Source organism: Amphiprion ocellaris, chromosome 8 (assembly GCF_022539595.1).
Source record: "Amphiprion ocellaris isolate individual 3 ecotype Okinawa chromosome 8, ASM2253959v1, whole genome shotgun sequence".
In the NCBI taxonomy this organism is placed as follows: Eukaryota; Metazoa; Chordata; class Actinopteri; family Pomacentridae; genus Amphiprion; species Amphiprion ocellaris.
This window is the reverse complement of record NC_072773.1, coordinates 13,526,449-13,536,966: the sequence shown is the minus strand read 5'-3', so window position 1 is coordinate 13,536,966 and position 10,518 is coordinate 13,526,449. Positions and strand designations below refer to the sequence as shown.

The following is a 10,518-nucleotide window of genomic DNA, read 5'->3' as shown; positions in this document are numbered from 1 at the left end:
CGTGAAGCTAGCGACACCAGCGACCATAGTAAAATGCCTCCCAGGGGCCAGACCGGGCGACATAGAAGCAAATTTGAAACTGCTGGCTAAAGATAATCGTAAATACAGTAAGACTGTTATTCATGTCGGCAGTAATGACACCCGGTTACGCCAATCGGAGGTCACCAAAGTTAGTGTGGCATCGGTGTGTAACTTTGCCAAAACCATGTTGGACTCCGTAGTTTTCTCTGGACCCCTGCCAGATCTGACCAGCGACGTTATGTTTAGCCGTATGTCGTCGTTTCGCCGCTGGGTGTCTATGTGGTGTACTGCAAACAACGTTGGCTTTATAGACAATTGGAGCTCTTTCTGGGGAAAACCTGGTCTGATTAGGAGAGACGGCATCCATCCCACTTTGGCTGGTGCAGCTCTCATTTCTAGAAATATGGCTGATTTTATTAGAACTCCTAAAGCTTGACAACCCAGTGTTCAGACCAGGATGCAGAGTTGTAGTCTTCCACACCTCTCTGCAGTTTCCTCTCAGCTGTCACCCTCCAGTAATTCAGTTAGCTTTATTGAGACTGTGTCTGTCCCCCGACCACCAAAATTCAATAAATTACACAAATCAAAAATAAACAAAAGACATAGTAACCATAAAAATCTAATTAAAATTAATACAACTATTTCAACTGAGCAAAGAAACAGGACAATTAAATGTGGTCTGTTAAATATTAGATCTCTCTCGTCTAAATCTCTGTTAGTAAATGATTTGATAACTGATAACCAGATTGATTTGTTCGGTTTGACTGAAACCTGGTTGCAGCAGGAAGAATATGTTAGTCTAAATTAATCAACTCCTCCTAGTCATACTAACTGTCATGTTCCTCGAATCACAGGCCGAGGAGGAGGAGTGGCGGTAATTTACCCCTTTAGCTTAAAAATGAACCAGAGACCTAAACCTAGCTACAGTTCATTTGAAAGTCTTACTCTCAGTCTCTCTCATCCAGATTTAAAGCTCAGAAACCAGTTTTATTTGTTGCTGTATATCGTCCTCCTGCTCCTTACTCTGAGATTTTATCTCAATTCTCAGACTTTTTATCTGATTTAGTGCTCAGCTCAGATAAAGTGATTATTGTGGGTGACTTCAACATTCATGTTGACGTGGACAGTGACAGCCTTACGACTGCTTTTAATTCAATATTAGACTCAATTGGGTTTTCTCAACATGTAAATAAACCAAATCATAGTTTTAATCATACCGTTGACCTCGTTCTGACTTATGGCATAGAAATCAAACAGTTATTTCCCCGGAACTCTCTTCTTTCTGACCATTTTATGATAACATTTCAATTTACAACAATAGATTGTATAGGAGTTAAGAATAAACATCGTTACAGTAGATGTCTGTCTGACAATTCGGTGACTAAATTTAAGGAAATAATACCCTCTCTATTTAGTTCAGCACCACTTACTGATATAATGGAAGGGAAATATTATAATTTTACCCCCACAGAAGTGGATTATATTGTTAATAATGCTGCAGCCTCACTGCGTACAACACTTGATAGTGTTGCACCTGAAAAAAGAAAGTTCTATCTCAGAGAGGACCTGCTCCTTGGTATAATTCCCAGCTGCGGACTTTAAAGCAGGCGTCCCGAAAGCTGGAAAGGAAGTGGTATTCCACTAATTTAGAGGAAGTTTATGTAGCTTGGAAAAATAGTCTAGTAATTTATAAAAAAGCTCTTCGTAATGCCAGGACAACATATTATTCATCTTTAATAGAGGAAAACAAGAACAACCCCAGGTTTCTCTTCAGCACTGTAGCCAGGCTGACAAAGAGTCAGAGCTCTGTTGAACCTTGTATTCCTTTTGCTTTGAGCAGTCACGACTTCTTGAACTTCTTTACAAATAAAATTATTACAATTAGAGAAAAAATTAATCTGGCCCTTCCTACAAATGTCACAGATGTATCATCGAGTACAGATGCTTTAGAATTGGCTGTAAGACCAGATGGATATTTAGAATTTTTCACTCCCATACATCTCTCTGAACTAATTTCAATAGTTTCTACATCCAAACCATCGACATGTCTTTTAGATCCTATCCCAGCGAGAATAGAATCTAGAATAGAATTCAAAATCCTTCTTCTGACATATAAAGCTCTTAACAACCAATCTCCATCATATCTTAAAGACCTGATAGTACCATATTATCCTAGCAGAACTCTTCGCTCTCAGCCTGCAGGCTTACTTGTTGTTTCTAGAATCTCTAAAAGTAGAATGGGAGGCAGAGCCTTCAGTTATCAGGCGCCTCTCCTGTGGAACCAGCTCCCAGTTTGGGTTCGGGAGGCGGACACCCTCTCTATTTTTAAGACCAGGCTTAAAACCTTCCTTTTTGACAAAGCTTATAGTTAGGGCTGACTGGGGGACCCTGACGGGGTGAGCTGGTGTTTTCATTTGCACAACTGACTTCCCCTCTTGATGTCCCTTTAGTTTGCCCCTAGTTATGCTGCTATAGGCCTAGGCTGCTGGGGAACCTCTCTTGATGCACTGAGCCCTTCTCTAACTACCTATGTATTTACTATATATACCATTATTGCATTACACTCACTCTGTTTCTTTCTGTGTCCTTTCTCCGAGTGTCCCTGGTCCCAGAGCTGGATGCTTCAGATGTGTGGTTGTTCTCCCACCTCCAGCTGCCCATTTCCACCAATCTACTCTGCATTGCCCTTACTATACTTGATTTGCTCATCTACATATTTTTGAATTTACCACCAGCTATATATGTAGTATATTTAATGCCAGAGCTGTACACCATAGCAGTAAACTATAATTAGTTTCCATGTTAGTTGTACTTTGCATGTATCATCTGTCTTATCATGCATGTATTATACTGTGTGTTTTATGGTCCTTGTGTCCCCCCCACCTCTCTATCTCTACCTCTACCCCTCTATCTCTACCCCTCTACCTCTTCTGTCCCTCTCAACCCGCCCAGCTAGCAGACAGATGGGTCCCCCCACATTAGAGCCGGGTTCTGCTCGAGGTTTTTTTCCCTGTTAAAAGGGTGTTTTCCTTGCCACTGTCGCCTTTTGGCTTGCTCTGGGGGTCAGGCATATGGGTTCTGTAAAGCGTCTCGAGACAATTTGACTGTAATTGGCGCTATATAAATAAAATCGAATTGAATTGAATTAAGGGGCTGGTTAAAAGGAATATTCCACCTACAACCTCAAATATAGACCCGAAAGGGTGGTTTAGAAAAAAATCCTTCAATGTAGACCAAAAAAGTTAGTATGGCGGAATATTCCACCTGAAATGTAGACCTGAGAAGTTGGTTCGGAAGAATATACCATCCTAAACATCCTAAAATGTAGACTAAAAGACGGTTTGGAAGAAAATTCCACCTAAAATCCTCCAATGTAGACCTAAAAGGTGAGTTTAATGGTATATTCCACCTAAAATTCACTACTGTAGACCTTGGAGGTTGGTCTGATGGTATATTCCACCCAACATCCTTGAACATAAACTTAAAAAGTTCGTTCAAAGGAATATTTCACCTAAAATCTTTCAATGTAGACCAAAAAAATCTTGGTGTAAAGGAGTATTCCACCTTAAATGTAGACCTAAAGGATGGTTTGGAGTAATATTCTACTCTAAAATCTTCCAATGAAGACCTAAAAGGTTGATCTGATGGTATATTCTACCCAACATCCTGGAACATTTACTTAAAAGGTTGGTTTAATGATATATTCCCAGAAGAACCCTTGAACATTGGGCTTAATGGCATATTCCACCCAAAATACTTGTACATATACCAAGAAGTCAGTGTAAAGGAAATGTAGACCTAAAAGGATTGTTTAAAGTAATATTTAAACGATTATTTTCATTATTTAATAACCTGTTATCAGTCAGAACCCTGGCAAACTTATTTTCATCAGTTTTTTAGTGGAAGTCACAAATAAGGGAGCTCTTGGTTTTTAGCAGTGTTATTGAGTCCAAAGCTGCTGTTTCAACACAGACATGTTCACATGCATCCACAAACCTCTCAGCACTCAAACACCCACAGACAGGAGGCCGGCTGGACCGAGGCTCGGCAGCGTCCTCAGACCCACGAGTCGGGGAGTCGCTGAACTTGTTGGTCCGGTTTGAAGGCCTCCGTGTGGTCCAGTAGAAGTCCACGTAGTCGGTGTTGGCTTTGAACCGCAGCGACTGGCCGCCATCAGGTGGACCGGCTCGTCCTCGTAGGGCTCCTCCTGTAGCCTTGAGGGAACCACAGGAACATTCAGTAGCTGTTGGAGTTCTTCCTGTCAGGCTCGTGGTAGAACGGCTCTGAAGAATCTTGTACTTGTCTTATCTGGAACAATCTAACAGCCTAAACTGTTAACAGCAGTGTAAAGAAGCAAACACAGGTATAGATTAGGACTTAAACTAGATTTATTTCAGAAAACAAATCAACTTAGAGGCATTTGTTCACACATGTGGCTGAATAGGAGGCCGTCCAATCAGATTCGAGGTCTTCACTCTGTAGGTTGTTTGCTCAGTGAGACTCTTGGACCTCCATCAGCTGACGTGGATGTTTGATGGTCTTCCTCTCTAGTGCCAGATGATTCATTCATGAATTCAGCAGCTACAGACTGAAATGAAGCTCATGCTGCCGTGATTGAATTCCTGTTCCAGATCAAATGTTCAGAGCTCACCTTGAATGCATGCCGTCTGCTGTCTGATAGTTTTTCTCATTGTAGTCTTCAGTAAAGTCTTTTTCCTCATGTCAGGATGTGGTGAGACTCTTTCTCAGTCTCTGCAGACGTCCCTCATTGTGCTTCTCCAGAGAAGAAACAGAAAAACTGATCACTGCTTCAGCATCACAAACGCTCTCCAGCACTGAGAGTGTTTTAGGAATTTATTCATTGTGTTGTGAACTTTGAAGGAGCAGAAACTTTACAGCTGCCAAAGATATGAGCTCCAATTCTGGATGTTTTAGGAAATGAAGTTCATCAAATGAACACGATTTTTGCTGATAACTCTCATTAAATTACTGAAGAAATCTAACATAAAAACCTGTAAACTCTCAGGCAGCTTTTGTTAAAGTTTGTCTATAATTCTATCATCATGTTCTGGAACCAGGACTCTACAGAAGTTCCTTCAATCAGATACTTGTGTGTTTCTATTTAAGGCCTCAGGTTTGAACGTACAGCAGAGGATTAGAAAGGAGTGATTTTAATATTTAAATCAGTCCAGTAAACGTTTGGCGTGAAAATTATTAAAATTTTGATTTAGATAGATTTGTGTCAAATAATATTGTAGAGTCTCACTTAAATATATCCAAATGAGTTCAGTGTATTTACATTTTATAGAATATTTGATTTTTTACTCTCAATACTGTAGGGTCTGACCCTAAATATTATAATAATGATGTCAATTTATTTATTTATTTATTTGCAGAGTCATAAACTTTAATCAGCTAAACTTAGATAATAAATATCACTGTACAATCTTAACCTAAACATTCATATTATTGAGGTATATTTACATAAATCATGATATTCTAGAGTCTTAACTGGAATATTTCTAACATTAATCTTTTTGTATTGTGCTGATAAACAACAATAACCCGACTTTCAGATAATATTTGTTGTCTGTGATTGTGAGACTAAATTCCTCCACATTCTGGAACTGGACTGCATTTCCCAAAATGGAAACATGGACAGAATTTAACACTTGTATCCATGGCAACGCTAACATTTCTGCTTCTTACCAAAGTTCACAACACAAGTAAAGATTTTAATATAAAACTTTAGGGATGACTGCTGACCATAAGTATTCTGATCAATACTTCATGATCAATATCAGGACAGATGTTACAATTCCAGCTGTTGCATTAGACTGCAGTTATTCACAGAGAAATTAAAACATCACATTCCTCATAAAAACTAGATGGGACTTTTATTAAATAAAGTGTTGGTGAATAAACTGTGTAAAAAGTGTAAAGCAGCTCCATTAAATCAGGAGATGTGAGACTTCCACAGCATGGATCACCATCTGCTGTGTTGATTCATAGCTGAATGTCAGAATGAACTGAGCTAGAAAAGCTGCTTTGAGCTGCAACATTACGGTCTGACAATCCAACACCATCACAGTTTTCATCTGGTTGTTTTTCTTCAACATGCTGTGAAGTTCAGTTTTTACCTGAATCAATACAGAGATTCTATTTTCAACCAAGACTGGAATAAAAATTAGAATGTTATGAGGTTATTAATGCAACTAAATCCTTTCGGATGGAAGGATTTACTTCTAAGTTCTAATTCAAGTTTCAGTTGGAGCACATTGCATTCACAAAGAAAAACAGCGATGCCTTCATAGCAACATTTAATAAACCTAAAGCTTCCCTGTTGGCTCATTGGTGGAGTTTGTTACTGAGCATCTGAACCTTAAATCCAGTGAGACGACCATCTTCAGTCGAGGCCAGTCAGAGAACTTCAAGACCTTCCATCAGCTGGACCAGATGTGGCATCATCTCCCTCTGAACATCTGAGTGACAGGAGAAAAGACAGAAATCAAACACAGATAACAGAAATACAATTTATTCACTTTCATCATTTTATAAAGTAGCATGAACTTTATTAAAACTTGACATCAGTAATGAAAGTAAATGTTATCTCGTGTTGAAGCTAAATTTAAAGTCAATTTTAATGACAGTTTATCCTGAGAGGAGTGACAATGGAGCTTTTCTTTCCTTTTTAGAATATTCCCTCAAAATATTCTGTTTATTATTGGCTTCATAAGCATTTTTCTTTACTTATTTATTTTTAGATACCTCAGACTGATGCACTTTGCTGGTTTGCAGATAATTTCATGTACAATGACAATAAAGATCTTCTATTGTAACATATTTTGCTAAAACAAGAACTGCAAACCTTCTCAACCATCTCTCAGGCTACAAAATTCCAACTGCAACCAAGAATTATCTGATGTAGTTATTATTATAATCTTTACTGAACCAGCCCTGGAATTAATAAAAATCTGTATATGGATATGATTTTCTCTGATGGGACCACTATGGAAGCCGTAGTAATTATTAACTATCCTTTGAACCATCTTCTTCAGGTGGATAGAAAAACTGCTCTCCCTTAAAAACAACAACAAAAAAAAAAAGCATACAATAAAGTAAATCTCTGCAGCACTGCACACATACTACACTTTTGTAGAACTCTGGATGTCAGAGTAAAGGCAGACAGATCCACCAATCAGCCACAACATTCTGACCACTGACAGCTGAAGAGAACAACATCCATCATCTTGTTCTAATGCAGTGGTTCTCAAATTTTTTCTGTCGGGCCTCCCTTTGGAGGACAAAAAAACTTTCGTGCCCCCTCAATAACTTTGTGTGTGTGTGTGTGTGTGTGTGTGTATATACATACATACATACATACATACATACATACATACATACATACATACATACATACATACATACATACATACATACATACATACATACATACATACATACATACATACATACATACATACATACATACATACATACATACATATATATGAAACTGTGAAAACATGAATATGCAGGGCTGTGTTATTTTATCTGATTCCATTTTGTTGTTTTTCACAGTGAAGATCAGGAGTGTCAAACTCATTTTAGTCCAGGGACCACATAAATCCAATCTGATCTCCAGTGGGCCCCACCAGTAAAATCACAGCATAATAACCTATAAATAACCACAAGTCCAACTTTCCCCCTTTGTTTTAGTTCAAAAAAGTACATTCTGAAAATATTAACATTTAATGAACTATCTTTTTACAAAATATTATGACCCTGAAATTTCTTAAGGAAAACAAGTTCAGTTTCAACAGTAGCCTATTATGCCTCAGTTCATCATTCACACATACATTGTAACTGCCAGATAACAGTTTATCTACAAAAACACAAAACATTCAGTCACAGGTATCTGCAACTGAACAATCTAGTATTTTACTTCATGATCAGAACAACTTGTCAAGTTCTAGAAATTATTTTAAATTTACAGCTTTACAAATTTACAGTTAATGTTGTTGTAATTTTTATCATTTGTAAAGTCGTCCCGCGGGCCGAAATGGACCGTCTGGTGGGCCGGTTTTGGCCCACAGGCCGTATGTTTGACATTGCTGGTAAAAATAATCGGAGGAGATGAGCCGAGTACGTGACTTGATCAAGTACGCTGGTGTTCCGACTGCACATTAAGGATGCGTTCTCCTGTTCTCTGGAGTCTGTAATTCGGAGTCTGAACGGCCAGTGCATATACCATAGATATATACAGAAGATCATTATTATTAATATTTTTTTTTATATCTATGGCATATACAGTCTATGGGGCCAGCACAATTTCAGTATTGTACGCCGTGAAAAACAGGCCGACGTTAAAACAATAGTTCAGCTAACTAGTTCCGTGTTGAAGGACCTTTTCCTCCCAGTCGCCCGCGCCTCCCTTGACATGCCTCTGCGGCCCCCTAGGGGGGCGTGCCCCACTATTTGAGAAACACTGTTCTAATGCAACGTTCTGCTGGGAAACCTTGACATTCATGTGGATGTTTGACATGTACCACCACCTAAACACTGCAGGACAAACAACCCCCTAGTCTCCATGGCAACAGCAGTCCTTGATGCCAGCTGCTACCCTCAGCAGGACAAATTAAAACTGCTCAGGAGTGGTCCGAGGAACACGACAGAGCTAAGCTGTTCACCTGGGTTCCACACTCCCCACATCCAGATCTGACTGAGCATCTGTGGGATGGTCCAGGATCAGCCTGGTCTATGTAGGACCCACCCTGCAACCCACAGGATCCACAGAATCCACAGGACATCCTCAGAGGTTCTGATGAACCACTGGGTCAGAGGAGTTTTAGCAGCATAAAGGGACCAACACAGTATTAGTCAGGTGGTCAGAATGTTATACTGTTATATTGTCATGCTGATTATATGATCAGTAAATGTTACCATCAATTATAACGTCCACATTGATCAGGAAAAAATACAACCATCAGTTCATTCAGAAACTGGGGTTAAACCTAAAAACACAGACCTCAACAGCAGTTTGTTTCAAAGCAGAACACCAGCTGGTTTTCACTAAAGAAGCTTTCAGAGCAACAATTAAATGACAGTTTTGTTCTCATTAAGTTCAGTCAACCAAAATAATGTATACACACGTCAAAGAAAAACTTTTATAAATATTTCATTTGTATAAGTACTTTTATACATATAGATACCTCTTTCTAAGTTTGATCAAATCATGACAACTCTGTGTCCTGTTGTACGATGTTTTCCCAACAGATGCCGCTACCCTCATGAATAGAGCATCAACAAGTGACGTCTACAACAGAACAGAAATGTCTGGAAGCCAGTGGCCACCACTTTGAGCACCTCTTGTAATTGTAGAGGCCAAAGATAACTTTTATTAATCTCGTGATGTCTGAATAAATTTGGTATTGAAATATTTTATGCAAGTTTTTCTTTTCCTGATGTGTGTAAACATTATTTTGGCTGACTCTGTATGATGGGTTTCTGACAGGTCACCAGGCAACATCTTTTTATAATAATGACAAACATACCTGCATTCTACAGGAGTGATTTTCCTCATGTGCAGGCAAAGATGTGTGAGGAGCTTAGAGATGACAGGAGCAGGAGTCATCCTCGCTAATTCAGCTTCCACCTAAAAACAGAAAGACCACAAAAAAAAAACCACACTGATATACTCTCAAACGTTCAACCTCACAGCCTCAAAATATCTGTTTAGGAAGTGTTGTTTCTAAATTCTGCTGAAAGCACTGACAGACATTCTCTTACAAGGCTGTGTAAAAAGCAGCCTGTCCTCTGAGCTACTGAGAAATCTTCCTGAACAAAGTTTCTAGGTGTAAATCGGCTCAACAAAAACTAAAGCCTCAGTCAGAGATAACAGGTATCGCAAATTATAAACAGCTTTCTTTGTTAACTCAGACTTTCTGCTTCAACCTCACATAAAAAGGGGAGTTTAACTCATCAAGTGACTGAAAATGAACGGCTTGTGCAGTTCTAGATCCAAAAGTAGGATGTTTCAAGTCATGTTTTACTACAAATACATGCAGTAATAAATAAACACAATGGCTGGTTGTTAGTTTATTCACTGTTAATGTCATTTTATATGCTGGATTGAACTTGAGCAGTGGAAGAGAGAAGGATTTTAATGAAATTATGGAGATTCAGAGAGGTAATGTTGCACAATGTTAAGTTAAGCACGGTTTAATTCAAACCAGCTGAATGTTAAACTTCAGTGCAGCCCAATGGGTTTCAGTTAACCTTAAAGTAAAATAACTTCTTTAAAAGCTAAAATACACAGCAGAGAAATACAGGTTGAGAAGGTCATTCTAATAATGACGGACAGCTGTGGCAGCAACTAATACAGGTGTTCAGCGGTAAGTTAGCCACCTGTGTTAATTAGCCCACTAGCTAACTTAGCCGCCTAGCTAGCTAACGCGTCCGGACCAACTGCTCAAACACGACAAAACACAACTCTTC

The 10,518-nt window shown here is 38.9% G+C and overlaps 1 long non-coding RNA gene across 1 annotated transcript; it reads right to left on the bottom strand.

Moving 5' to 3' along the window:
* Window positions 1-3,852: 3,852 nt before the first annotated feature.
* LOC129349550 (uncharacterized) lies at window positions 3,853-9,679 on the bottom strand. The gene is made up of 4 exons (XR_008602600.1): window positions 9,576-9,679; window positions 4,673-6,503; window positions 4,452-4,568; window positions 3,853-4,352 (listed from the first exon to the last, which is right to left on the bottom strand). It is a non-coding gene; the product is annotated as an uncharacterized LOC129349550 (long non-coding RNA).
* Window positions 9,680-10,518: the final 839 nt, after the last annotated feature.